At 49.9% G+C, this 27,965-nt stretch overlaps 2 long non-coding RNA genes across 3 annotated transcripts in view; one reads left to right on the forward strand and one right to left on the reverse strand.

Annotated features, from left to right (window-relative positions):
• Window positions 1-255: 255 nt before the first annotated feature.
• On the reverse strand, window positions 256-8,435 carry LOC128931294 (uncharacterized). Its single transcript, XR_008479428.2, has 4 exons — window positions 8,267-8,435; window positions 3,045-3,213; window positions 2,819-2,923; window positions 256-1,982 (listed from the first exon to the last, which is right to left on the reverse strand). It is a non-coding gene; the product is annotated as an uncharacterized LOC128931294 (long non-coding RNA).
• A 228-nt stretch (window positions 8,436-8,663) lies between these two features.
• Window positions 8,664-27,965, forward strand: part of LOC118151309 (uncharacterized) — a 37,570-nt gene continuing 18,268 nt past the window's right edge. For both annotated transcript variants that reach the window (XR_008479429.2, XR_013528330.1), the window contains exons 1-3: window positions 8,664-8,828; window positions 12,539-12,701; window positions 21,241-21,404. This is a non-coding gene — a long non-coding RNA (uncharacterized LOC118151309). The remainder of the gene's footprint in view (window positions 8,829-12,538; window positions 12,702-21,240; window positions 21,405-27,965) is intronic.

A 27,965-nucleotide genomic window follows, 5' to 3' on the forward strand; every position in this document is an offset into this window, starting at 1 on the left:
TTTCTTTTTAAAAAATAGATGTAGATGCTATGTTGCCCAGGTTGGTCTCAAACTCCTGGTGTCAAGTGATCCTCCTGCCATGACTTTAAAAGTGCTGGGATTATACATGTGAGCATTGAGCACAGCTTTGTTTTTTTCTACATGAAAAATAACGGGATTATCTTCCAGAGCTAATAAATATGTTCAAATAACCAAATATTTGGACATTTTTCCAAATAACATTAAGGAAAAATGTCACTTGATAGGAAATAAGCAATCCAGAGCAAGATGATTGCACTCTATAAAGGTGAAAAAACTTCATCTTTATTACATTTCCCCAATACATGCACTGCTCTGTTCTCTTGAAAACACACAGTGCATGTCCTCCTTTAAAACATACATCCTCTTTAACATACAAACATGTCAATATGAGGTAAAAAATCATGTCTGAATTCTCACATTTCAAAAACATACACTTAACATCAAATAAAAATTTATTTTTACAGGAATTTAGGGGAACTACCATGTAGCTATAAAGGTAATATACTAAGTAAGTATCAGAGAAAAAAAGTGTCATCCCTTCACCACCACATGTAATAATACATACAAAGATTTAAAGATAAAATACTTAGGATAAACATAATCCTCTCTTAAAAGAAAAACAAAATTATATTTATGTGTATATAACAGCTATAACACTCATCACACAACTCTATAGGAACAATGTCTTTTCAAAATACCAGGATTTCCAAACTATTTAAAATAAATACAGTAAGAATTCTAGGGGCTGGGTGCAGTGGCTCAAGCCTATAATCCCAGCACTTTGGGAGGCCGAGGTGGGTGGATCACGAGGTCAGGAGATCGAGACCATCCTGGTCAACATGGTGAAACCCCATCTCTACTAAAAATACAAAAAATTAGCTGGGCATGGTGGCGTGTGCCTGTAATCCCGGCTACTCGGGAGGCTGAGGCAGGAGAATTGCCTGAACCCAGGAGGTGGAGGTTGCAGTGAGCCGAGATCGCACCATTGCACTCCAGCTTGGGTAACCAGAGCGAAACTCCATCTCAAAAAAAAAAAAAAAAAAAAAAAAAAAAAAAAAAAAAAAGAATTCTATGCCCACCTTTTTCAAAATAAACCAATAAAATGTATAGTATATATTAGACCTATTAACATATACCTAAGATATGTTAAAAATCACAACTGGATTCTCACAATTCAGTAACAAACATGAAACAGCAAATAAAAATTCCTAGTACAAGAATTTACGAGAACTACCACATAGATATGATATAATAGATTACATAAGCATCATAGATAAAAAGAGTGTTCACTTCAGGAGCACATATAATAACAGATAATAAAAGATTTAGGATAAACAAAATACCTTCTTAAAAATGGAAAGAAAATTATATTTATGTATATGTAACAGCTATAACTGTCATCAAAAATCTCTACAGGAGCAGCATGTCTTCAAAAGTATAAAAATTTCCAAACTATCTGAAATAAATGTACTAATAATTCAATGGCCGACGTTTTCCAAACAAACCAACAAAATGCATAGTATGCATGAAGCTATCTGTTACAATCCTGTGGCACTCATATTTTACAAATAATTCTGTGCCAATCTGAGCACCTGCACTGTGCCTTCAAATGCTCCCGGACTGTGGCAACCAAGTCCATAGGAAGCAGGACCTCCAGGTTCCACCCCAGGGAGGTTGAATTCAGCAATCTAAAAAGGGAGGTGGTGCTGCAGGAAGGGGTGGAACAAGAAACACCGCTGGTTTCTCACTGTCCTCCAAGGATGCCCAGAAGTACCCCCTACCCACCACTCCTAGGAGGGCAGCATAATCACTCTATTCGGCTCCTTCTAGAACAGTCCAGGTTCTTCTAGGTTCTTCCAGATGATCTGCACAAATGGTTCCTCTCTTCCTTCCTGGTGTCTGCCATTAACATTGGAATAAACTTCCTGCTGAAAATCCACATCTTCCCTGGGTCCAGTGTTCTGGAAGTGAAAGAGAGGAGGTCACATTTCAAGGAGGCAGTTCTCTAGACAGGAAAGTTACTCACATCCCACTTCAATTCTAACTAGCAATTGACCAATCCAATTTTATCTCCTGACCTTCATTCTCTACCCTGCTTCTGAACCATCATGTTCAATTGTGATATTCACACTTTGGCGAACCTGACTCCAAATCTCACTTAATACACCCAAGGCCAGCCCCAGCGATCTGCTTCATAGTCAGGACTTTGGGTGGGTCTGCTCAGGGAGTAGAGCACCCTCAGAGAATGTGGCTTTGGACTTCATCACACCTGGGGCCTTTGGTGTAACTTAAGATCTAAACTTGTAACCATGCTAGCTGTGTTTCTAATGTGACATCATCACTAACCACCAATCCAGAAGCCTGATCCGTAATCTCACTTCCTAATGGTTAAGTCTCATGCTGGGTCCTCAACGTGGTTAGCTGCACAAGACATAAACCGAATCTTCACTGAATCCTAGACCCACATCAGTAACTCAAGTGCGTCAATCGTAATCAACCTCCTGGAACTCAGTATTTATGATGATTTTTGATATGGGGTCTCAGACCGGAGTGCAGTGGCAGGATCAGGGCTCCCTGCAGCCCCAACCTCCCAAGCTCCAGAGATCCTCCCTCTTCAGCCTCCTGAGTAGCTGGGAATAGAGATGCCTCCCACATCACCCAGTTAATTTGTGTATTTTTGTGGAAAAGGGATCTCGCCATGTTGCCCAGGTTTGAAGCTGGTTCAAGCAATTGGGTTCCTCAGATTTCCTAAATAGACCATAATATTCTGCCTTGACTCTAGGGGACACAAATGTACCTTCCCTCAGGCTGATGACCTCAGGCCTCCATGGTCCCTGGAGCTCTAGGAAAGGAGGGCGTGGTCTCATACCCACACCCAGTTCTCTGGGTCATAAGCCTGGATCTGGATAAGAAAATGGTCCTTGAGAAGACGGGGACTCCTCAGATGCCCCTCCCTCCCTTCATCCAGCCTCCAATCCACTTGACTCCTCCCCACCTCCTCCACCTCCCCACACCCCACTCACCTTCTCCAACTCCTCTGGGGAAACACAAGCTCTCCAGTGCATGGAACAGAAGAACTGGAACCGAAGCTTCTGGAACAAGGGTCACTGGAAGCGGTTCTTCCCATACAGGAAGTGGAAGATGGCTTGTTTGGGGGCCTCATCAACCTCCTCCACGTCATTGGCCAGGTACCTGGGGGCAGAAATCAGGTTGCTGCTGAGGGACACTGCCAGGAGAGACCTCCGGCTGAGGTCAACTTCCAGAGAGAAGGGCAGGTGACTGTCCTCAGCTCAGGACTACTACCCACCCTGCAGAGAGCCATGCTTTCCTCAGGAGGAACCTGCTGGGCAGGGACCTGCTGAAAGATTTCTCTCACACCTTCAGGATAGAGAGAAACAAAAACCCAACTGGTGGCCAAGAATGGTGGCTTACGCCAGCAATCCCCCCACTTTGGGAGGCCAAGGCAGAAAGATTGCTTGAGGCCAGGAGTTTGAGACAAGTCTGGACAACATAGCAAGACCCTTGTCTCTATTAAAAATAGAAAAAATCTCTCGGCCATGCATGGTGGTTCACGCCTGGAATCCCAGCACTTTGGGAGGCTGAAGCAGGTGGACTGCTTGAGGCCAGGTGTTTGAAACCAGCCTGATCAATGTGGAGAACCCCATCTCTACTAAAAATACAAATATCAGCCTGGCATGGTGACACACACCTTATTCCTAGCTACTCACAGAGCTGAGGTGCAAGAATTGCATGAACCCAGGAAATGAATGTTGCAGTAAGCCAAAATCAGGCCACTGCATTCCAGCCTGGGAAACAGGACTCTGTCTCAAGAATTAAGTAGGCTGAGGCTAGGCATGGTGGCTCATGCCTGTAATCCCAGCACTTTGGGAGGCTGAGGTGAGTGAATCACAAGGTCAGGAGTTCAAGACCAGCCTGACCAAGATGGTGAAACCCTGTCTCTACTAAAAATACAAAAATCAGCTGGGTGTGGTGGCAGGTTCCTATAATTCCAGCTGCTCGGGAGGCTGAGGCAGAGAACTTGAACCCAGGAAGTGGAAGTTGCAGAGTCAAAATCATGACACTGCACTCAAGCCTAGGCAACAGAGTGAGATTCTATCTCAAAAAATAATAATAATTAGTAGGCTGGGCACTGTGGCTCACACCTATAATCCCAGCACTTTGGGAGGCTGAGGTGGGTGTATCATGAAGTCAGGAGATTGAGACCATTCTGGTTAACATGGTGAAACCCCATCTCTACTAAAAATACAAAAAAAAATTAACTGAGCATGCTGACACACACTTGTAGTCCCAGCTACTTGGAAGGCTGAGGTAGGAGAATTCATTGAACCCAGGAGGTGGAGGTTGTGGTGAACTGAGATCACACCATTGCACTCCAGCCTGGGCAACAGAACAAGACTTTATCTCAAAAAAATAAAATAAAATAAAATAAAATAATAAATAAATAAATAACTGTCCTGGTGTAGGGGCACAGCCCTTTAGTCTGAGCTAATCAGGAGGCTGAGTTGGGAGGATTGCTTGAGCACAGGAGGTGGAGGCTGCTGTGAGCTATGACCTCACCACTGCACTCCAGCTTGGGGGACAGAGCTAGTCTCTGTCTCAAAAAAAATAGGATACACTGATATTTTATAAAACTCTGCCTTCTACAGGCATCTAGTGTAATGGGACTGGAAGAAATCAGGGAAGATCACCTAACCCCAATGTCACATTGTAACAGGATGTAACTGGAGTGCTGTGGGTGTGCAGCGGTGGGAAGATAAGGGCAGGCATCGTAGAGGCGTGGGGTGAACTGACTTTAAGAAATGTGTCATTCTCCTCAAAACACGTGTACAGGACCCCAGACAGAAAACACAAAGTCGAGTGGCGGGCATTTGGAAGGAGCAGTGAAACCAAGCCAGGAAACACCAAGAGGATGAGCCAGTTTGGCTTTAGAGACATTGCAGAGAGGGTGGAATTGACCCTGGCCTCGATTCCTAAGGACATCAGCTAAGGAAGCTGTTCAGGTGGGCAGTAGGGGGTCAGACCTGGGCTTTGGAGAGATGTTCAGGGTGCACTAGGAAGCCCCCTGGCTTGGGGAGAGGCTCCAGGAGACCACAGCAGGGAGGATTTAACAGTGGATTCGAGTGATGACAGGGGCCTGAACTGTGGCCTCTGTCATGGGAACCCGGAGGACAATGTACCCTTGCATTTGGGGTTGATGTGGGAAGGAGAGAGACAGAGGAACCAGAAATGGCTGCTTGCTGGGGGAAGTGTCATGTCCACTACATTTCCTCTCCCCTTGGGGGCTGGTTACAATTCTTTTTGATTTATTCTTTTATTTGTAAACTGATGTTTGAGCTTGGGTTTTTTTTTTGGCTTTGTTTGTTTTTGAGAAAAAGTCTCAGTCTGTTGCCCACGCTGGAGTGCAGTGGCTCAATCTTAGCTTACTACAACCTTTCCCTCCTGGGTTAAAGTAGTTCTCTTGCCTTGGTGTCCTGAGCAGCTGGGATTACAGGTGCACATCACTGTGCCTGGCTAATTTTTGTACTTTTTTAGTAGAGACAGGGTTTCAACATGTTGGCCAGGCTCGTCTCGATCTCCTGACCTCAGGTGATGTGTCCACCTCAGCCTCCCAAAGTGCTGGGATTATAGGCGTGAGTCTGCACCTGGCTTGAGTTTGTTTTTAGATAAAGCAGTCTAAAAACATCATGGCATAATGCTATCTTTTCAATACACAGAGTAAAGAGGACAAGTAGGTGAAAGAATAAATGAAAGATTGGAATCCCACTTCCCCCCACTGTCCCAAGGTGTTGGACATTGATGAATAGGAGGAAGCAAGCCACTCACAGGGCCAGGAAGAAATGAATGCATCAGTATTGCCAGGAGAAGAAGCCGGCATGGCTAAAATATGCTATGACCATAGCTAGCAGGTACTGATGGAGAGAAAGGAACACACAGAGAGAAAAGCCACATCTTGGAAGAGAAAGATCCTGGAGATGGGGCAATAGGGGGCTGGGGAGGGGCTGCCCATCAGAGAAGGGACCTCAGTGTTGGGGTGACTGTGCTTATTTGGAATCTGTGGGGTGGAGGTGTATTTGATGGTGGGATGCAAGTCTGAGGAGCCAGAGGAAGGGATGTGGGTGATGCGCCCAGCATGGTGAGCTCCAGTGGGATCTTTGCAGGGAGTGTGTCTACATTGGCTGGCATCAGGAGGGTCTTTTCTGTGCCAGGCAGTGAACTTTCTGAAAGCGCTAGGAGTAGAGAGGCCAGGAGCTTCAGGGCTGTGGCTGGACTGTGGCCCAGGGTTCAGATATCAAAGGATCAGTAGGACAGAGAGGGGCCACTCAGTCACTCTGAAACAGACCAGCAGAGTCCCAAGGAAAATGCTGACAAATCATAAAAAGACCAAGAAGAGCCAGGAGTATTCTGTGACCCCAGTTCTTTGACAGGCAGAGACAGGAGCTCCAGCCAGCTTGCCTATGACTCCGGCCGCCCTCCTACCTCTCCAGCCGCCCTCCTACCACTCCAGCCTGCTCGCCTATGACTCCAGCCGCCCTCCTACAGCTCCAGCCCGCCCGCCTATGACTCCAGCTGCCCTCCTACCGCTCCAGCCCGCTCACCTATGACTCCGGCCGCCCTCCTACCTCTCCAGCAGCCCTCCTACTGCTCCAGCCAGCTTGCCTATGACTCTGGCCGCCCTCCTACCTCTCCAGCCGCTCCCCTACCACTCCGACCGCCCTCCTACCACTCAGGCTGCCATCCTACTGCTCCAGCCCGCTCCCCTACCTATCTGACCGCCCTCCTACCCCTCCAGCCCGCTCCCCTACCGCTCCGGCCGCCCTCCTACCGCTCCAGCCCGCTCCCCTACCACTCCAGCCCGCTCCCCTACCGCTCCAGCCGCCCTCCTGCCGCTCTAGCCCGCTCGCCTATGACTCCGGCCGCCCTCCTACCTCTCCAGCCGCCCTCCTACTGCTCCAGCCAGCTTGCCTATGACTCTGGCTGCCCTCCTACCTCTCCAGCCGCCCTCCTACCGCTCCAGCCAGCTTGCCTATGACTCCAGTCGCCCTCCTACCGCTCCAGCCCGCTCGCCTATGACTCCAGCCGCCCTCCTACCACTCCAGCCCGCTCGCCTATGACTCCAGCCGCCCTCCTACCGCTCCAGCCCGCTCGCCTATGACTCTGGCCGCCCTCCTACCTCTCCAGCCGCCCTCCTACCGCTCCAGCCTGCTCGCCTATGACTCCAGCCGCCCTCCTACCTCTCCAGCTGTCCTCCTACCGCTCCAGCCAGCTTGCCTATGACTCCAGTCGCCCTCCTACCGCTCCAGCCCGCTCGCCTATGACTCCAGCCGCCCTCCTACCACTCCAGCCCGCTCGCCTATGACTCCAGCTGCCCTCCTACCGCTCCAGCCCGCTCACCTATGACTCCGGCCGCCCTGCTACCTCTCCAGCCGCCCTCCTACCGCTCCAGCCAGCTTGCCTATGACTCCGACCGCCCTCCTACCTCTCCAGCTGCCCTCCTACCGCTCCAATCCGCTCGCCTATGACTCCAGTCGCCCTCCTGCCGCTCCAGCCCTCTCCCCGATGACTCTGGCCGCCCTCCTACCTCTAGCCCGCTACTTTAGAACTCCGGCTGCCCTCCTACCGCTCCAGGCAGCTCCCCTACGACTCCTGCCGCCCTCCTCCTGCTCTAGCCGGTTCCCCTACCACTCCGGCCTCCTTCCTACCGCTCCAGTCCGCTCCCCTATGACTCTGGCCTCCCTCCTGCCACTCCAGCCTGCTCCCCTATGACGCCGGCCACCCTCCTACCACTCCGGCCACCCTCCTACCCCTCCAGCTCGCTCCCCTACCGCTCCGGCTGCACTCCTACCACGCCAACCTGCTCCCCTACTGCTCCAGCCGCCCCCTACCGCTCCAACCGCCCTCCTACCGCTCCAACCCGCTCCCCTACCGCTCCGGCCACCCTCCTACCGCTCCAGCTCTCTCCCCTTCCACTCCAGCCACCCTCCTATCACTCCGGCCGGCTGCCTTCCTACCGCTCCAGCCCGCTCCCCTACCACTCCGGCTGCACTCCTACCGCTCCAGCCCGCTCTGCTACAACTCCAACTGCCCTCCTAATGCTCCAGCCGCCCTCCTACTGCTCCAGCCCGCTCCCCTAACACTCCGGCCGCTCTCCTACCGCTCCAGCCCGCTCCCCTACCGCTCTGGCCGCCCTCCTACCACTCCAGCCTGCTCCCCTACGCCCTCCTACCGCTCCAGCCGCTGCAGTTTCCGTCACCACCACCCACTGCAGCGAGGCCAGCCGCGGTACAGCAGGCTGCAGCCTCCAGCGTGCAGTAGGTGGCTCTGCTGCCCCTTCTCCTGGTCCTCTAAGCCGTGAACACAGTGGCTCCGCTAGAAGATACACAAGAGCCTGGAACAGCGTGAGGCGGCCTCAGCATGCCTTATATACTGAGGTTTTGCCCATGGTTCCTGGACTACATGTTATGATTGGATGAGAGGAAACCTTTAGGCCTACTCTGATTGGGTTTTATTTTCATGCTCTGATTGGCTGGCCTCAGACTTGTTTTCATCCAATGAGACTGTGTAGTTCAGGAACCTCTGTGCATAACCTCAGTATATAAATGGCTCTGTTGGGCAGGCACTCCATTCTAGGCTTTTCTGTGTCTGTCGGCTGTGCTCCTCGGTGCTGGGCTTAGAGGAGTAGAAGACGGGAAAGCCAGCTGCCGCCTGCTGGAAGCTGGAGTCTGCAGTACTGCGGTTCGGAGGTTCACTGTGGTTGGCGGTAGCCACTGACGCATGCCCCTGGAGCGGTAGGAGGGGAAACGAGTTTGGGGTGAGGTGGGAGGGCTAAGGAGGGTGGTTATTGCCAAAGGGACAAAGAGGATGGCGAACAGGATAAGATGTTGAAAAAAGACGGTGAGGAAAAGATGGTGGGAAAACTATTTTGGGGTAGATGGAAGGGGAAAATGGAGTGGCAAGTGAGAGGAGGAATGAGAGGATGGTGAGGGGGGAAGCAGGGGGCGAGGAAGAGGGAGAGAAGCTTTTGTGAAAAGATGGTGGGGAAACGTTTTTGGGTAGATGGAAGGGGAAAAGAGAGTGGCAAGTGACAGGAGGAATGAGAGGATGGTGAGGGGAGAACCAGGGGGTGAGCAGGAGGGAGAGAAGGTCTGAAAAAATACGGGAGGAAAGAAGACAGTGTGTAAAAAGATTTTGGGCAGATGCAGAAGGGAAGAGGGGGACAAGTGGGAGAAGGAAAGGTGATGCAAAGAGGGAGGGGGAAGAGAAAGTGGGCAAGCAGGAGGGAGAGAAGGTTTTGCGAAAAGAAGGGGATAAAATTTTTTACGTAGATGAAGAGAGAAAAGAGGGTGGCGAGTGGGGAGGAGAAAAGGTTTTGCAAATAGACGATGGGCAGGAAAGAAAGACTGCAGAAAGAAAAGACAGTGGATAAAGTGGATAGATGGAGGGGGAAGAGGGTGGCAAGTGGGAAGAGAAAAGAGGGGGTGGCCAGAGGGAGTGCAGAAAGAGGGATGGGAAAAAGAAGATGGGAAAAATAGCGTAGAGGGCAAAGACGTGGCAAGCAGGATAAGGGGAAGAAGAGGGTGAGTGGGAAGCGGGGAAGGCTTTGCAAAAAAGATGGTGAGGAAATGTTTTGGGATAGATGGAGAAGGGAAAGAGGGTGGCAAGAAGGAAAGGGGAAAAAGACGATGGGGCAAACAGTTTTGGGGAGATGAAGGGGGAAAAGAGGGTGCTGAGCAGGAGTGGTGAGAAGGCTTTGGTAAAAGATGGGGAAAATGTTTTTGTGTAGATAGAGGAGCAAACGGAATGAGAGTGAGGCAGGAAAGAGGGTAGGAAAGAGGAAGAAAACACAGTGGGGGAAAACGGTGTATAAAAGTTTTGGGGTAGATGAGTGGGGAAAACTGTAGTGAGCAAGAGAGTAGAGAAGTCTTTGTGAAATGACAGTGGGGGAAAATGTGGAAAAAGCTTTGGGGTAGATGGAGAAAGAAAAAGGCTGGCGAGAGGGAAGGGCCAAAGGCTGTTGGGAAAAGAAGATGGAAAAATAATGCTGGGGGACAGACAGAGGGTTTGGGTAGATCTTTTTCTGATTTTTAAATAAGGTTATTTGTATTTTTTGCTTTGGAGAAGTTTGAATTCTTTATATGTTTTCTGTATTAGCTGCTTGCCTGATGGCATAGTTTGCAAATTCTTCCATATTCTGAATTTTCTTCATTCTGATTGCTTCCTCTACTTTGCAGAAGCTTCTGTGTTTAATGCAATTGCATTTGACGCTTTTTGCTTTTGTTGCTGTGGCTTTTGATGTGTATTTGAAAATCCCTTGTCCTAACCAATTTCATGAAGGATTTATACTGTTTTCTTCTCTAGTAGTTTCATAGTCGCAGGTCCTACATTTAAATCTTTATTTTGAGTAGATTTTTGTATTTGGTAAGATAACGGTCTAGATTTATTCTTGACCGTTTATTATGTATGTGTTGTGTTGTCCTAGCACAGTTTATTGAAGAGACTGTCCGTTCCAAAGGTGTGTTTTTGGTGCCTTTGCTAAAAATGAGTTGACTTTAAATGCATGAATTTATTTCTGAGTTCTCTATGTCTGTGTGTCTGTCTGTCTCTCCCTTGCCACTTTTATGGCCAGTACCATGCTGTTTTTGTTACTAACGATTTATAATACATTTTAAAATCAGGTATTGTGATGTTTCCAGTTTTTTTCTTTTTGTTCATGATTCTTTTATCTATCTGAGATATTTTGCATTTCTATGTGAATTTTAGGATTTTTTTTCTGTTTCCATGAAGAATGTCTTTTGTAATTTCACATGAATTGCATTGATTCTGCAGATCACATTGGGTGATAGATATTTTAATGTTCTAGTGCTTGGACATGGGCGATCTTTTCATCGTGTCTGTTTTGATATCTTGTCTCTTTTATCATTTTCATTGTGGGATCTTCCAAATTTTTTGTTGTGTTTAGGTATCTTTTTTGGGTGGTAGAAGTAATGAAACAGCTTTCTTGAATTACGAAGGAACGTTGAATTTTATTTTTTTCAGCATTACTGAAATGATGATAAATTTTTTCTTGATTTGCTGAATGTGATGTGGCACATTTACTTATTTGGGTTTATTGAATTGCCCTCATATTTCTCAGATGAATCCCTCTAAATCGTGGCAGATGATCTGCTTATTGTCTTGTCCAATGCAGTTTTCAAATAGTTGGTTGAGGATTTTTTGCATCTGTGTTTATCAGGGATATTTGCCTGTGGTTTGCTTTTTTGTGTTGTGTTTTGGTCTGGTTTTTGTACCAGGGCTGGCCTCATAGGACAAGTTTGGAAGTGTTCCTTCCTCTTTATTTTTGGGGGAATATTTTGAGTATATTTGGTATTAGCTCTTTTAAAAATGTTTCATTGAATTCAGTAGTAAAACCATGATTCTTGTGCTTTTTTTTGATGGGAGACTTTTTATTACTACTTTAATTGCATTACCCATAATTAGTCTGTTCTGTTTCTTATTTTTCTATCATTCTCTCCACACCAGCCAAGGGAAGCAGCGGAGGCCCCAGCAAGTGGCCACACTAGCTGCTGCCCTTCTCTCTGGCCACTGACACATCTGGTTTATCTCACTATCCCCAGGTGTCATGTGGGGGGCAGAGTGTAGCCTTCCCTGACCTAGGAATGCACCAACACAGGGCTCCAGGGTGAACCCAGAGTTGGGGCTGCAGCTAGAACTTCAGGGAAGGAGAGGACCCTGACCTCTTACTTCCTGGTTCCGGTGGTGAGGTTCCAGGAGTGTGGCCAGAGTGGGCCCACTCAATGTTGTGTAATAACAGGACAGAGAAGACAGCAGCCTTTAACACTTCACATGAAAATGTGGCATAAGAACCACTGATCAATCCAGTCTTGGTCAGAAAGGCATTGCCATTGTTGAGAGAGCCACTGTCTGAGTGCCTGTAGCTATGTATGTATGAAATATATACATATATATAATGCTGTTTGGCTTACGGTGTCTAAAATATTTACCATCTAATGTGTCATAAGAAATGTTTGCCTCTCCCAGTGCTACCTGCTTATGGTTGTGCATGACCCTGTAAAGATTTAACCACTTTTAATAACAGTAAACAATATTAGCTACCGTTTACTGAGGCTCAGAAATGTTTAGTAACTTGCCTAAGGTCACACAGCTAGTAAGTGGCATAGTGGGATCTTGCAGTGACAGTTTGGAGGGAGAGGAGAATAAGTGATAGACTTGATTACTGCCATGCAGATGCAGGTGGCCCCCTGGACTTCAGCTTCTCCAGGTCTGTGCATAACTCCAAAACTGCCAGGCAGCTCTGTGACCCCAATATCTCCTCTTGAGGTTGCTCTGGGATGGCTGCCAAAGCTTCTTTTTAATAAAAATCCTCATGAGAACACTGTGACCAGAGCTTCTATGTTTCTGGCATTTTCCTTCCCCTGGGGCCGCCCAACCTCAGCCATTCTTTTGTAACTTGGCTAACTCCTTTCTGGTTTCCTCCTAGACTTTACCTTGTGGGTTCACAAGGGAGACTACTGTTGCTAAACCCTGCTGAGCGTCATTTCTGGTGGGCAGAGTTGACAAGCCACCTGCTTCTTCACTACTCCTGACTCATCTCTGCAGAGCAGACACACCTCACTTTTTGGGCATCACTGAAGAATGTTCTGGTAAGTACGTTTCTCAGGAATCAAAGCTTAGTGCTCAGAACACTCAACTTTAGAAATTTGGAATTATTTTGCACATTAAATCTTTTTTTTTTGTAAAAGATGGAGTCTTACTCTTACTGCCAAGGCTGGAGTGCAGTGGCACAATCTCAGCTCACTGCAACCTCTACCTCCCGGCTTCAGGCAATTTTCTTGTGCTAGCCTCCTGAGTAGCTGGGATTACAGGTGCCTGCCACCACACCCAGCTAAGTTTTACATTTTCCGTAAAGACAGAGTTTCACCATGTTGGTCAGGCTGGTCTTGAACTCCTGAGCTCAGGTGATCCACCTGCCTCAGCTTCCCAAATTGCTGGGTCTGTGCTATGGCCAGGTCCAAGACAGGACCCAACCAAGTCTAGGGTGACAGCCAGGGCAGGGTCAAACCTAGGGTGTGGCCTAGACAGAGACAAGGCAGGCAGAGCAGGGCCAGGGTGATGCCAAGGCAAGGGAAAGGACAGAGAATGGCCAGGGCAGTGCCAGAACAAGGGTAAGGACAGTGCAGCTTCATGGCATGGCAAGAGTCCAGGGAAATGGTCAGGGTCATAGCAGCACTGGCAACAGGGCTCGGTCTAGGACAGTGACAGCCAGGGTCAGGGCCAGAGTAGTGCAAGACCAGGGTAATTCCAGGCATTTCAGGGTCAGGACAGGATCAGGACCAGTACAGAACCAAGTAATGCCTTAAGCAGGGAAAGGCCAGGGATGGGTCTAGGTTACGGTCAGGTCAGGGCCATAACAGAGGGGCAAGGCTAGGGAAGGACCTGAGCAGGATAAGGGCCAGGGCCAGGGCTGTGACAGAGCAGGGTCATGGTGCAGCAGGGACAGAGCTGGTTCATAGACAGGACAGGACCAATGTCAAGGTAGAGCCAGGCTAGTGCCAGCTAGTACCAGGGCTGAGAAGGGTCAAGGCATATTGAGGGCAGGACCAGGACCAGGGAAGAGCCAGGAAAGTGTAGGGCAGGGCATTGGCATAACTTGGCTGTTGCAGGGCCATTTCAGTGCCAAGACAGGGCAGAACAGGGCAGGATGATGGTAGAGCCGGGACAGGGACAATCCAAGGCTGAACCAGGTCACTTCAGTGCCTGGATACCTCCAAGTCCAGTTCATGACAGGGCAGGTCCAGGGTAATACCAGGCCAAAGTATAGGACTAGGGTCAGGTCCAGAGCAGGGCCTAGTTAAGGCTAGGTTAAGGGACAATGGCAGGGTCTGGGGGCTGAGGACAGAGACAGGACATGTCAGGGAAGGGCGGTTTAAGACAAGGGCTATACTAGTACAAACCAGGCCTAGGGCCTTGGCAGAGTCATGACAGGTCCTTGGAAGGACCAGAGACCAGGGAAGGGTCAAGGTCAGGATAAGGGCAGTGATAGGGTCAGGGATATGGCAATGACGGGGCAGAACCATGGTGGGGCAGGTCCAGAGGAAGTCCATAGAGAGGGTAGAGAAAAGCCAAGGCAGGGTTAGGGCAGGTATAGGGAGGGACCAGGGCCAGGACATAACCAGGGAAGGGTAGGCCAGGAAAATTACATGACTAGGCTAATGCAGGGCCAGGTCAGTCCTGGGAGAGAGCAGAGCAGGCAAGGCCATGGTGGGGACAGGGCAGGGATGGGCCATGGCAATGACAGGACCCATCAGGCACATGACATGTCCAAGTCTAGGTCATGGTCAGAACAGGACCAGGACTATGACCTCTGACAGCTTGGGGTCATGTCAGGACCAAGGTTGGGACAAAAATCAGGGTCAGATGAAGGCACGGCCAGCCCAGGTCCAGGGAAGAGGCAGTGCATGCTGGGGCTGGGCCAGTGTAGCACAGGGCCAAAGAAAGGCCAGGGTAGGACAGGGACAAGTCAGGGTCAGGGCTATGGCAGGACTGGTGGCAGGGTCAGAGCCATGGTAGGACCAGAGACAGGGCCAGAGCAGGTCCTGGACATGGATGGGGTTGGGCAGGGCAGGGCCAGAGTAGTGCAGTGCCCAGTCAGAGTTGGGTCAGGGCAGGATAGGGCCTGGGCAGAGCAGTAGTAAGGTAGCACAGGGTATTGCCAAAAGCAGGGCATGGTCATAGCAGGGGCAGGCCTAGGAACAGGGCCAGGGTATGGTGGGGCAAATACAGGCCCAGTTTAGAGGATGACAGAGTAGAGCCAAGGCAAGGCCAGGGAGAAGGCACACTCAGGGCCAGGGTCAGGCCAATGCAGAGAGGGCCGATGAAGGGTCAGTGTAGGGTGAGGGCAAGACCAGGACATGGTGGGGCAAGGAAGAGCAAGGGAAGGGCCAGGGTCCAGACCAGGGAAGGCTCAGGATCTGGATAAGGACAGAGTAGCACCATTGCAGGGAAGGGCAAGACAGGGCTAGAGCCTGACCATAGAGAGGGCAGGGCAAAAGCCAAGTCAGGGTCAGTGCAAATCCAGGAAGGGGCTAGGGCAGGCCAGAAACAGGGCACAACCAGTGTAGGGTAAGACTGGGTAATGCCATGACTGGGCCATGGCAGTGCCAGGAAAGGGCAGTATATGCAGGGACCTGATAGACTAGGTCAGAGACAGGTCCAGGAATGGCTGGGACAAATCAGGCTCAGGACATGTCCACGTCCAGGTCAGGGCCAGAACAGGACCAGGACAGTGACCACTGGCAGGCTGGGTGCCATGACAGGACCAGAGTCAGCAGGAGCAGCAGGGCCAGAATCAAACCATGGCAAGCACAAGTCCAGGGAAGGTACAGGGTAGCACATGGCCAAGACAAGGATAGGGTAGGGCCAGGGAAGTGGGTACAGCAATGCCTAGTCAGGACTGGACGAGGGTAAACTGGGGCTGGGTCATGGCTAGGGAATAAACAAGGGCAGGGTCATAGCTAGGGACACGATGGGGCCAGGAGAGGTCAAGACATGGGGAAAAACCAGAGCAATGCCGGGGACATGGCAGGGTCAGACCTTGAGAAAAGGTAAGGTTAGACAAGCTCAGGGCCTAGGCAAGCCAGGGCTAAGGTAGCACAGAAGCAAAGCAAGGCAGACAGTGTAGGGTGAGGACAGTGTCAGGGTATGGCAGGGCAGCGACAGAGATACCCAGGGCTGCTACATGGACAGCAGGGCCCACAGCAAGGCAGTGTCAGGGAGGGGCTAAGACAAGGGCAGGGCCAGGTCAGAATTACAGCCAGGGTAGTGTAAGACCAGGGCTGGATATGGCCAGTGTACGGAGGCCCATGTCAGGCTAGGATAGGCTAAGGGCAATGTCAGGGTTGAGGCAAGACTAGGATAGCACAGGACCAAGGTAAGGTCAGAGAAGGGCAGGGCCCAGGCAGAACCAGGAAATGGCAGGGCCAGCATAGCAGAGAGATAAGGAAAGGCTAGGGCAGGTAGTGGCCAGGGCAGGGCCAGAAGCAAAGTAAGAATGACAGGCATGAATGAATGAAAGGGCAGGACCAGGCCAAGTTAGAGTCAGGGCTATGGCAGGGCGAGGACCATGGGCAAGTCAGGGCCCAAACAGTATTAGGGTTAGAGCAGCACACTGGCATGGGAATTGTAGGGCAGGGCACTAGGGAGTACAGTGCCCAGTTGGCTGTGCTAGGGCAGGACCTGGGTGGGTCATGGTCAGGGAAAAACCAGGGACAGGGTCACAGCCAGGGACATGATAGGACCAAGATTAGGGCCAAAAGCAGTGCAGAATCAAGGCCAAGGCAGGAACGTGGCAGTACCAGGGCTTGGCACAGGATAAGGTCAGGATGAACTGGGGGCCAGGTCAGGGCAGAACTAGGGTAGTGCAGAGCCAAGAGAAGGCAAAATCAGTATAAAGCAAAGACAGTGCCCAGGGATGGCAGGGCAGGGACAGGGAATACCAGGGTTGGGAAATGGACAGGAGAGGACCCACAACAAGTCAGGGCCAGAAAGGGGCCATGACAAGGGAAAGGGCAGAGAATGGCCAAGAAAAAGGCAGGGCCATGGAAAGGTGAAGGCAACGGGTGGGGAGGGCCAGGGAAAAGGCCATGGCTGAGGCAGGACTAGGACAAGGCAAAGGCAGGTCCTGGGAAGGGTAGAGCCCGGACATTGCCAGGTTCGAACCACGGTATGGCAGGGCCAGATCAGGGTCAGGTCTATGGCATAAACAGAGCAGGGTCAGCTCCGTACTGTAGCCAGGGAAGGTCCAGGGACAATGCAGGGATAAAGAGGGTTCGGGGTGATTTGTATTTTGCTATAGCCCCCTAATTTTAGTAATACTGCCACAAGTACTATTGAGCCAGCAATAGGGGCTTCTACATGGCCTTTGGGAAGTCATGGGTGAAGTCTGTATAGACATATTTTGACTATGGAAGCCATCATATATGACAACAATGTGGTGTTATTAGTTCAAGAACATAATAATTCTTGGGTTATATTTGTTATTGTTTAGTATATTTAGTGATGAGATGTTTTGGATATATAGGAATGTAATAAGTAAGGGGAGGGATCCCCTAGTATATGAAATAAGAAATATGAGCTTCCATTAAGACATTCTGGCTGATACCCTCAGCAGGTAGTGATGATTAGAATGGGGATTAATGTAGCTTCAAATAGAATATAAAATATAATTAGGTCTGTGGCTGTGAATGCTATAATTAGAAAAATTTGTAGAAGAATTAGTGTGGAAATATAGAGCTATTTGTGGGAAAGAATCAGTGGCTACGTGATGTTGAGTAGCTAGAATTATAAGGGGTAGTAATCAGCTGTTAAAATTAGAAGAGGGGATGTTAATGGGTCTGAAAGGAAAGTCAGTGAGAGGCTGCGTGGGTTGTTGGGTTGGCAAAAGCGTAATAGTGCAAAGAGGCTAATAAATAAGCTATGGGTGGCTGTGTTGATTCAGATTGTTATTTTTTAAAAGTTATGTTGCTGGTAGTAGTATGATATCCCAAATTTTGGGGATAATATTTTTTATATTTTTAAATTATTTTTTAGGGTGTACAGAATATAACTTTTTTTATTGTTCCATTATACAATTTTACCTTTCTTTGGAATCTCCAATTCTCATAGTGGCAGAAAATTAGTCATGGTCATTTCTTGGTAAATTCAGGCATTTTACATTTAAGCTTAGTTAATTAAGAATTGTTCTTTTTCCTTAGCCTGGCTCCTAGGCTTGGGGATATACTTTATATCTCAGTCTCAGGGAGAGGTGTCTGCTCCCCAGACCTCCAGGTGGAAGTGTGTCACTGCCGCTTCTGCACCTGCATCCCCAAACTTTATCTGGAGAATTCAATAATAGTCTCTCATACTTCTTTACATCCAACCCCTAAGTAGGATACAGGGATATCCCTTCTTGGAGACCATGACTGCTTTTATCATTACTTCCGCCCCATTTCACCTCTTCCCTCAACTCAGCTTTATCTAGTCTGGGGTTGGAAAGAGTGTGAAAAAAACTGATTGAGCCAATATACTATTTGTTCAATTTTTGGATCTTATGTCTGAGTTGAGAACTCTTGTCTTAAAACTCAAGAATTTGGCATATTTCTTCACTGATTCCACTGTGACAGCTTCCCTAAACAATGGATATCTTGCATCTATTCCCCCAAATGGTAATTGGAGGAGGAATCCAGAGAAAAGGGAGTGTGGGATGGGGAAACCATAATTGGTGAACCCTCACATATTATCCCAGCTATATAAGAGATAGAGGATGTGAGAAAGATAAACCAAATATTAGCAGAGTTCATACCCAGGGCATAAGACGAAGAGAAGAAGGAAAAAGATTTTGGTTTTACATCTTTCCACATTGCCTAATTTGTTTTTACAATAAACATGTATTTTTTGGAAATGAATTTAATTAGTCTAAAGATTAGTGAAATGGTGAAATGGCTCACATCTGTAATCTCAGCTCTTTGGAAGGCTAAGGGTGAAGGATTGCTTGAGCCCAGGAGGTTGAGACCAGCCTGCGTAACATAGTGAGATCCCACCTCTACAATACATTTAACAATTAGCCAGGCATGGTGGTGTGCACCTGTAGTTTAAGTTCTGCACACAGCTTAGGCCGTATGTGTTGGAAATTGTGACTAGTAGGGCTATGCCTACTGCAGCTTCACATACAGCAAATACTAGAAGGACAGTAGGTATTAGGAACTCAAACTCAGTAGTTTGAGTTCTTTGTTTTGTGTATTAACCCCTTTCCTGAGGCATAGTTTGCAGATACTTCCATATTCTGGATTGTTTCCTCATTCTTCTGATTGCTTCCTCTACTTCACAGAAGTTTCTAATTTGAATGTAATTGCATTTGGTTCTTTTTGCTTTTGTTGCTTGTGCTTTTGATGTCTATTTGAAAATCCCTTGTCCTAACGAATTTCATGAAGCATTTAAGCTGTTTTCTTCTCTAGTAGTTTCATAGTTTCAGGTCCTACATTTAAATCTTTATTTTGAGTAGGTTTTTGTATTTGGTAAGATAACGTTCTAGATTTATTCTTGTACATGTGGGTGTTGTGTTTTCCTAGTAGTTTATTGAAGAGATTGTCTTTTCCAAAGGTGTGTTCTTCGTGCCTTTGTTAAAAATGAGTTTCCTGTAAAGGCATTAATTTATTTCTGAGTTCTCTATTCTGTTTCATTTGTGTATGTCTGTCTGTCATTCTTCTATGTCTGTCTGTCTCTCTCTGTCTCTCACTTGCACCTTTTTTGGCCAGTATTATGCTGTATTTGTTACTATAGATTTGTAATATATTTTGAAATCACGTATTTTGATGCTTCTAGCTTTTTTCTTTATATTCATGATTCTTTTGTCTATCTGAAGTATTTTGGATGTCTGTGAATTTTAGGATGCTTTTTTTTCTATTTCTATGAAGAATACCTTTTGTAATTTCATGTGGATTGCATTGATTCTGTAGATCTCACTGGGTAATGTATACATTCTTCATAGTGCTTGGACATGGGATATATTTCCATTTACATGTGCCTGCTTTAATACTTTCATCTGATTTATAGCTTTTGTTGTGGGATCTTCCGACTTTCCGGTTATCCCTAGGTATCTTTTGTTGGTGGCAGCAGCAGTGAAATAGCTTTTTGAATTTTTATTATGAAGGACTGTTGAATTTTACGTTTTTCAGCATCTACTGAAATGATTATATGGTTTTTTTGATTTGCTGAATGTGATGTAGCATATTTATGTATCTGTGTTTATTCAATCATTCTCCTGTTTCTCAGATGAATCGCACTTCATCATGGCAGATGATCCTTTTATTGTCTTGTCAAATGCAGTTTTCATGTATTTTGTTGAGGATTTTTTGTATCTGTGTTCATCAGGTTTATTTGCCTTTTTCTTTTTTGTGTCTTGTTTTGGTCTGATTTTTGTACCAGAATAGTGCTGGAGTCATAAAACAAGTTTTTGACATATTTCTTCCTCTTCATTTTTGGGGAAATATTTTGAATAAAATTGGTATTAGCTCTTTTAAAAATGTTTCATTGAATTCATCAGTAAAACCATGATTCTTGTGTTTTTCTTTGACAGGAGACTTTTCATTACTATGTAAATTGCATTACCCATAACTGGTCTATTCAGGTTTCTTATCTTTCTATCATTCTATCCACACTGGCCCAGGGATGCAGGGGAGTCCCCAGCGAGTGGCCACACTAGCTGTTGCCTTTCTCTCTGGCCACTGAAACATTTGGTTCATTTCGGCATCCCTGGGTGTTCTAAGCGGGGGGGCACAGTGTAACCCACACTGGCCTGGGAGTGCACAAACACGACCCCTGGGTGAGCCCAGAGCTGGGGCTGTAGCTAGAACTTCAGGGCAAGAGAGGCCCCTGGCCTCTCACTTCCTGATCCCGGTCCTGAGGTTTCAGGAGTGGGACCAGAGTGGGCTCACTCAGTGTTGTGTAATGACAGGACAGAGAAGGCAGCAGCCTTTGACACTTCACATGAAAATGTCACATGAGAAGGACCACTGATCAATCCAGTCTTGGCCAGAAAGTCATTGCCATTGGCGAAAGAGCCCGTGTCTGAGTACTTGTAGCTGTGTATGTATGAACTATATACATGTATATATGTAATGCTTGTTGGCTTACAGTGTCTAAATATTTATCATCTAATGCGTCAGAAGAAATGCTTGCCTTTCCCAGTTCTAACTGATAATGGCCATGTGTGACCCTATAAAAATGTAACCATTTTTGATAACAATAAACAATAATATTAGCTGCCATTTACAGAGGCGCAGAAACATTAAGTAACTTGCCTAAGGTCACACAGCTAGTAAGTGGCAGAGCAGGATCTTACAGTGACAGTTTGGAGGGAAGAGGAGAATAAGTGATGGAGTTGATTCCAGCCATGCAGATGCAGGTGGCACCCTGGACTTCAGCTTCTCCAGGGCTGGGCTTAACTCCAGAACTGCCAGGCAGCTGTGTCACCCCATCTCTCATGAGCTTGCTCTGGGATGGCTGCCAAAGCTACTTTTTAATTACAATCCACTTGAGAACACTGGTCAGAAGCTTCTGTCTCCCTGGCATTTTCCTTCCTGTGGGGCCTCCCAACCTCAGGAGTTCCTCTGTAACATGGCTAACTCCCCTCTTGTTTCCTCCTAGACTTTACCTTTTGGGTTCAGAGGGGAGACTGCTGTTGCTAAGCCCTGCTGAGCATCATTTCTGGTGTGGCAGAGTTGACAAGCCACCTGCTTCTTGACTACTCCTGACTCATCTCTGCAGAGCAGACACACCTCACTTCTTGGACATCACTGAAGAATGTTCTGGTAAGTAAATTTTTCAGGATTCAAAGCTTACTGCTCAGAACACTCAGCTTTAGAAACCTGGAACTATTTTGCCCGTTAAAATCTGGGCTCACTGCAACCTCTGCCTCCCGGGTTCAAGCAGTTTTCTTGTGCTAGCCTCCTGAGTAGCTGGGATTACAGGTGCCTGCCATCACGCCCAGCTACATTTTATATTTTCAGTAAAGATAGAGTTTCACAGCATTGATCAGGCTGGTCATGAATTTGTGACCTCAAGTGATCCGTCTGCATCAGCATCCCAAAGTGCTGGGTCTGTGCTGTGGTCAGGTCCATGACAGGGCCCAGCCAACTCTTGAGTGATGGCCAGGGTAGGGTCAAACCTAGGGTAGGACCAAGGCAGAGGCAGAACCAGGATGGTACCAAGACCAAGGAAAGGACAGGGAATGGCCAGAGTAGGGACAGGACAGGGGCAAGGATAGGGCTGGTTCATGGCATGGCCAGGGTCTGGGGACAGGGTCAGGACCATAGCATCACCAGCAACTGGGCTGCAGCTAGGGCAGTAACAGTGCCAGAGTCAGGCCCAGAGCAGTGCAAGGCCAGGGTAATGCCAGACATTTCAGGGTCAGACAGGATCAGGACCAGGGAAGAACCAGGGTAAGACCTCAAGCAGGGCAGGACCAGGACCAGGATGTAGGTTATTGCCAGGGTGGGGCCGTAACAGAGGGGCAAGTCTAAGGAAGGGCCTGAGTAGGTTAAGGATCAGGACCAGGGTGGGGGAAGGGCCAGGACTGTGACAAGGTAGGGTCATGGCAGGGCATGGCCAGAGCTGGTTCATAGAGAAGGCAGGGACAGTGCTAAGGTAGGGCCAGGGCTGAGGAAAGGACAGTGAAAATCAAGTGTGGGACCAGGGCCACGCACAGGCAAGGCAGGGTAGGTCAGGGCATTGGTACAACTGGGATGTTGCAGTGTCATTTCAGTGCCAAGACAGGGCAGAACAGGGAAAGACGATGGTAGGGCCAAAGTAGGGACAAGCCAAGGCTGGTCCAGGTCAATTCAGGACCAGGATACCTCCAAGTCCAGTACAGGACCATGGCAGATTCAGGGTTATTGCAAGCCAAAGTGTAGGACCAGGTCTGGGCTAGGGCCAGGTCCCGTGTGGGGCCTAGTCAAAGCTAGGTTAAGGGTCAAGGTAGGGCCAGGTCAGGGTCTAAGCCAGAGTAGGTCAAGGGCAGAGCTAGGGCAGGGTGAAGACACAGCCAGGGCACAGCAGGGAAGGGTGGGTCAAGACAAGGGCTATACCAGTACAGAGCAGGACCAGGTCCTTGTCATGGACCAGGAAGGGTCAGGGTCAGGCCTGGATAAGAGCAGGGTTATGGTCAGGGATATGGCAGGGACAGGGAAGGACCATGGTAGGGCAGATCCAGAGCCAGTCCATACAGAGTAGAGAAAAAGTCAAGGTCGGGTGAGGACAGGTCCAGCAGGGATGAGGTCCAGGGCACAACCATGGTAGGATAGGCCAGGGCAATGACACTACTGGACCATGGCATGGCCAGGTCAGTCTTGGGAGAGAGCAGAACAGGCAAGGATGTGGTGGAGACAGAGCAGGGAAGGACCAAGGCAAGGATGGGACAAATCAGGCCCATGGCATGTCCAAGTACAGGTCACAGCTAGAACAGGACAAGGATCATGAGCACTGGCAAGCCTGGGGTCATGTCAGGACCAAGGTCAGGACAAAAGGCAGGGTCACAGTGAAGGCATGGCCGGCCCAGGTCAAGGTAAGGGGTAGGGCCTGCTAGGGCCAGTGTAGTACAGGGACAAGGAAAGGGCAGGGCAGATAGGGGTCAGAGTAGAGGCAGGGACAGGGAAGGCCAAGGGTAAGGAAAAGGCAAAAGAAGTGCCAGAGAAAAAGCAAGCCAGGGAGGGTTGAAGGCAAGAATGGCCAGTTCAGAACCTGAGTCAGAGGAGGCCAAAGGCAGGGCCAGGACTGAGGAAGACCAGAGTAGGGAGGGACACATCAAGCCAGGGTAGGGCTAGGGCAAGGTTAGGGACAAGTTAGGACTAAAATAGCACAGGACTAAGGCAGGGCTAGTGCCAGGACAGAACCACAGAATGACAGGGCCAGGTCAGGGTCAATTCAATGGCATGGGCAGCGTCAGCACATTGCTATGGGCAGGGCAGGTAAATGCAGAGCCAAGGAGGGGCCAGGGTTAAAGCAGACATAGGGTGGGTCTAGTGTCAAGGCACAGTAATTGCAGGGCGTGTATGTTGCCAGGGCCAGTTTAGGGACAGGTCAAGGTTGGGTGAGGGACAGGGCCAGATCAGGGCAGGACCAGTTAGGGTACAGGGCAAGAGCTGATCCAGAGCAGAACCAGGACCAGGAGAAACCAAAGGTAGGGCCAAGGTAGGGTAGGGCTAGGGCAGAGTAGGACTAAGGTAGCACAGCCTGGCCAAATGCAGGGTAGGACCATAGTAGGGGAAGGATGAGGATCAGGGCAAGGGCAAACACTGGGCCAGGGTATGGTGTGGCCAGTACAGGGCCAGGATAGAGAATGACAGGAGGATGGCTGGAGGAATGGGTAAGATCAGGACCATGGCCACGTGAGGGCCATGACAGAACCAGAGCTGGGTTAGCACCCTCGTATTGGCAGTGCAGGGCAAGGAAAATGGCATTGCCCAGTCAGGACTGTGCTAGAGCAGGAGCAGAGCTTGGATAGGACCAGAACTGTGGCAGGGCAAGACCCAGGGTAGGAAGAGGGTTGGGTCATGGCCAGGAAAAATTCAGGGGCAGGGCAAGAGCCAGGGACATGAAAGGACAAAGATGAGGGCCAGGGGTGAGTAGAAACAGGGCAGAACCAGAAATAGCCAGGAACATGGCACGGCCAGGGCAGGTTCAGGACCAATACAAGGCAGGGCAGGGATAGGGTAGTACAGAGCAAAGGCAGGATAGGGCCAGTGTAGAGCAAGACTGCAGCAAGAGGATGTCAGAGTGTGGTCACAGAAGGCCATGCTGAGAACATGGACCCGGCAGGGCCCACAACAAGACAGGGCCAGAAAAGAGCCAGGACAAGGGCAAGGTCACTGAAGGGCCAAGGAAAAGGCAGGGCCACGGAGGAGCTAAGGTAAGGACAGGGCTATGTGAGAACCAGAGTCAGGGCCAGGGCAAGACAAAGGGAAGGAAGAGCCACAGCAGACCAGAGTAGGGCCAGGGCAAGGTCAAAGCTAACACAGGACTAGGAGAGCACAGGTTTAAGACAGGGCCAGTGAAGGGCAAAGCCATGCCATCGCCAGGGCATGGTCAGGTCCATGGCTTGAACAAGGCAGGATCAGTGCCATACCATAACCAGGGAAGGTCCAGGGACAAGATGGGACCAAGATAGACCAGGACCAAGTCAGCCATAAGGTAGATTCAGTGACAGGGCATGGCTGCATCAAGGACAGGGCCAGTCCAAGTCCAGGTTCAGGAAAGGTCTAGAGCATGGATAGAGCCAGTGCAGAACCAGGAAATGACAAAGGCAGGTCCAGGGCAAAGTATGGTTAAGGGTAGGACCAGAGCAAAGCAGGACCAAGGTAGCACACGGCCTGGCCAAATGCAGGGGAGGACCATGGCAGGGGAGGACTAGGAGTAGGGCCAGGGAAAACACTGGGCTCTGGGCATGGCAGGGCCAGGGCAGAGGAGGGCAGTGCAGGGCAAGACTATACCATGGACAGAGTAGGCCTGGGGTTGTCATCCCAGAGCAGGGTGAGGGCAAGTCTGATAAGAAGGCAGGGCCAGAGCCAAGACAGAGCCAGGGAAGCGCAGGACAATTTCAGGGGAAGGGGAAGGTCAGAGCTTGCAGGGGCAGGGTCATGTAGATCAGGGACAGGATAAGGATAGGACCAGGGTCAGGGTCAGGGCCAGGGCCAGGGCCAGGAATATCATAGGTCCAGGGCCAGCTCAGGGCAAGGCAGGGAAGTACCAGAACCAGACCATGGGGCAGGGAAAGTCCCAAGGAAGGACCAGGTAGTACCAGGGCTGAATGACAGCTCCGAGTGCAAGGGCTGAGGAAGGATATGGGAAGGTCCATAGCTGAGCCAGGGTCAGATCGAAGACATGAACAGGGAGGGGTCAGGATCAGGACAGGTCCAGGGCACAACCAGGGAAGGGATAGGCAGGGCAATGGGAGGACCAGACCATGGCAAGGCCAAGTCACCACCGGGACAGGGCAGGACAAGACCGGGGTCACACAGGATAAAGGTAGGGCAAGTCCATTGCAGGGCTGGGGTTTGGACCAGAACCAGAGAAGTGCTGAGGCAGGGCCAGTGCTGGGACCAGGACTAGGAAAAAGGGCAATTTCAGGAACAAGGCAAAGAAAGATCCTCAGGGCCAGAGTCAGGGACATGGCAGGACCAGCAACAGGGCTAGGTACAGACAGTGATAGGACCAGAGTCAGGGCGAGGGCCAGAAGAGCGTGTACTGGGTTAGGGCTCAGGCAAATCAGGGCCAGGGCCAGGCCAGTGTCATGATAAGGCCTTTAGCAGGTCAGGACCAGGACAGGGTTAGTGCCATGGCCAGGTCTAGGACAAGACTGGGGCAGGAACATGATAGGGTCAGCACCATGGCAGGACCAGGGATAGGAGCAAGAGCCAGTGGTCAAGGTCAGGGCTATGGCCAGGTCAGAGTGGCAAGACCAGAAGCAGGGTGAGTGAGGTCAGGACCAGGGTAGAACTAGGATTGTGCAAGGTCAGACCCAGGCCAGAAGCAATGTATGGTCAGGCTCTAAGACACTGTGGCCATGTCTAGGCTGGGGCCAGGGCCACAGCAGATGCAGAGCCAAGGAGAAAGCAGAAACATGGAGGGTCCAGAGGAGGGCAAGATCAAGGCAGAACCAGAACCAGCAAGAAGCAAAAGCAGGGAGAGGGCAGTGCAAGGCCTGGTTAGGGCCAGTTCCAAAACAGGGCAGGGCTAGGATAGTACAAGGCATAGCAAAAAGCAGGGCAGGGGTCATAGCTGGGGTACAACTAGGAACAGGGCCAGGGTATTCTGGGGCCATTACAGGGCCATAACAGAGGATGACAGTGCAAGGCCAGGGTAAGGAAAATGTAGGGCCGGGGCCAAGGCAGAGAGTGTCAGTACAGGGTCATTTCAGGGTGAGAAGAAGACCAGGGAATGAATGGGCAGGGAAGGTCCAGGAGAGACCTGTGGTCCAGGGTCAGGGCCTGGAAAAGGAAAGGGCTAGGGCCAGGGATATGACAAGACCACCAAATCAGGGCAGGGAAAAAGTTAAGACAGGGTCAGGACAGGTCCAGAAAAGGGCCAAGGCCAGAGCACAAACTGTTCAGGGTAAGATAGGGTAATGGCATGACTGGTTCATGGCAGAAACAAGTACAGTGTAGCAGAGGGCCAAGGAAAGGACACTGCAGGTTAAGGCCAGGGAAACGTCAGGACCATGACAGTACCAGGGCCAGAAGCAGGACAAGACCAGAGTCAGGACAGTTCCAGGGCCAAGAGAGGGTCAGGAACATGGCAGAACAAGTGACAGGATGAGGGTCCTGGGCAAGTCAGGGCCAGGGTACTGGGTAATGCAGTGCCCAGTCATGGGTCAGCCAGGGCAGAACCAGGACTGGGGTCAGGCTGGAGCCTGGACAGAACCTGAGCTGGGCCATGGCCAGGGAGAAATGAGAGGCAGGGTCACAGCCAGTGTTATGACAGTACCAAGACCAGGACCAGGACAAAGTCAGAAACAGGGAAAACGAGGGACAGGACAGGGAAAATGCAGGACCAGAACTTGGCACAGGGAAGGGCAGATATAGGTAGCACAAAGCCAAGACAGGGTAGGGCCAGTGCCAGAGCAGGACTAGAAAAGGGCCAGGCTATGACAGGACAGGCACATGCAAGCCCAGAGTCGTGATATGGACAGAGCAGGGCCCCCAAAAAGACGGTGCCAGAAAGGGGCCAGGACAAGTGCAAGGCCAGAGAAGGGTCAGGGGCCAAGGCAAGAGGAGGGCTAGGTCAGATCCAGAGCCTGCACAGGCTGAAGGCAGGGCTAGAGCTAGGCAAGACTAGCATAAGGTCACAGCAAGGTCAGTGCCAAGGCAGGACTGGGATACATAGGGCTAAGGCAGACCAGGGAAGGGTAGAGCCAGGGCAGAACCACAGCAGGGAAGGTTCAAATCCATGGAATGGACAGTGCGTGGCCAGCACCATGTCATAGCCAGGGCAGGTCCAAGGACAATCCTGGGCCAAGAAGCACCAGGGCCAAGCAATCATAGGATGGGTCCAGTGCCAAGGCACAGCCAGTGGGGGCCAGGGTATTGCCAGGGCCACCATTGGCCAGGCCAAGCCTGGGTTGGTGATAGAGCCAGACAGAGGGCAGTGCCAGCAAGTTTCCAAGGTAAGGGCAGGCCCAGAACAGGACCAGGACTAGGCAAAGGTAGAGCCAGGACAGGACACAGCCAGTGTAGGGCCAGGCCAGAGCAGGACTAAGCAGGACTAAGGTAGTACAGGGCATGGCTAAAAGCAGGGGAGGGCCATAGCAGTGGCAGGAATAGGAACAGGGTTAGGCCAAGCAGAGGGCACAGTGTGTGGCCAGAACAGGGCAGAGGAGG

This window comes from Callithrix jacchus, chromosome 17, assembly GCF_049354715.1.
Source record: "Callithrix jacchus isolate 240 chromosome 17, calJac240_pri, whole genome shotgun sequence".
NCBI lineage: Eukaryota > Metazoa > Chordata > Mammalia > Primates > Cebidae > Callithrix > Callithrix jacchus.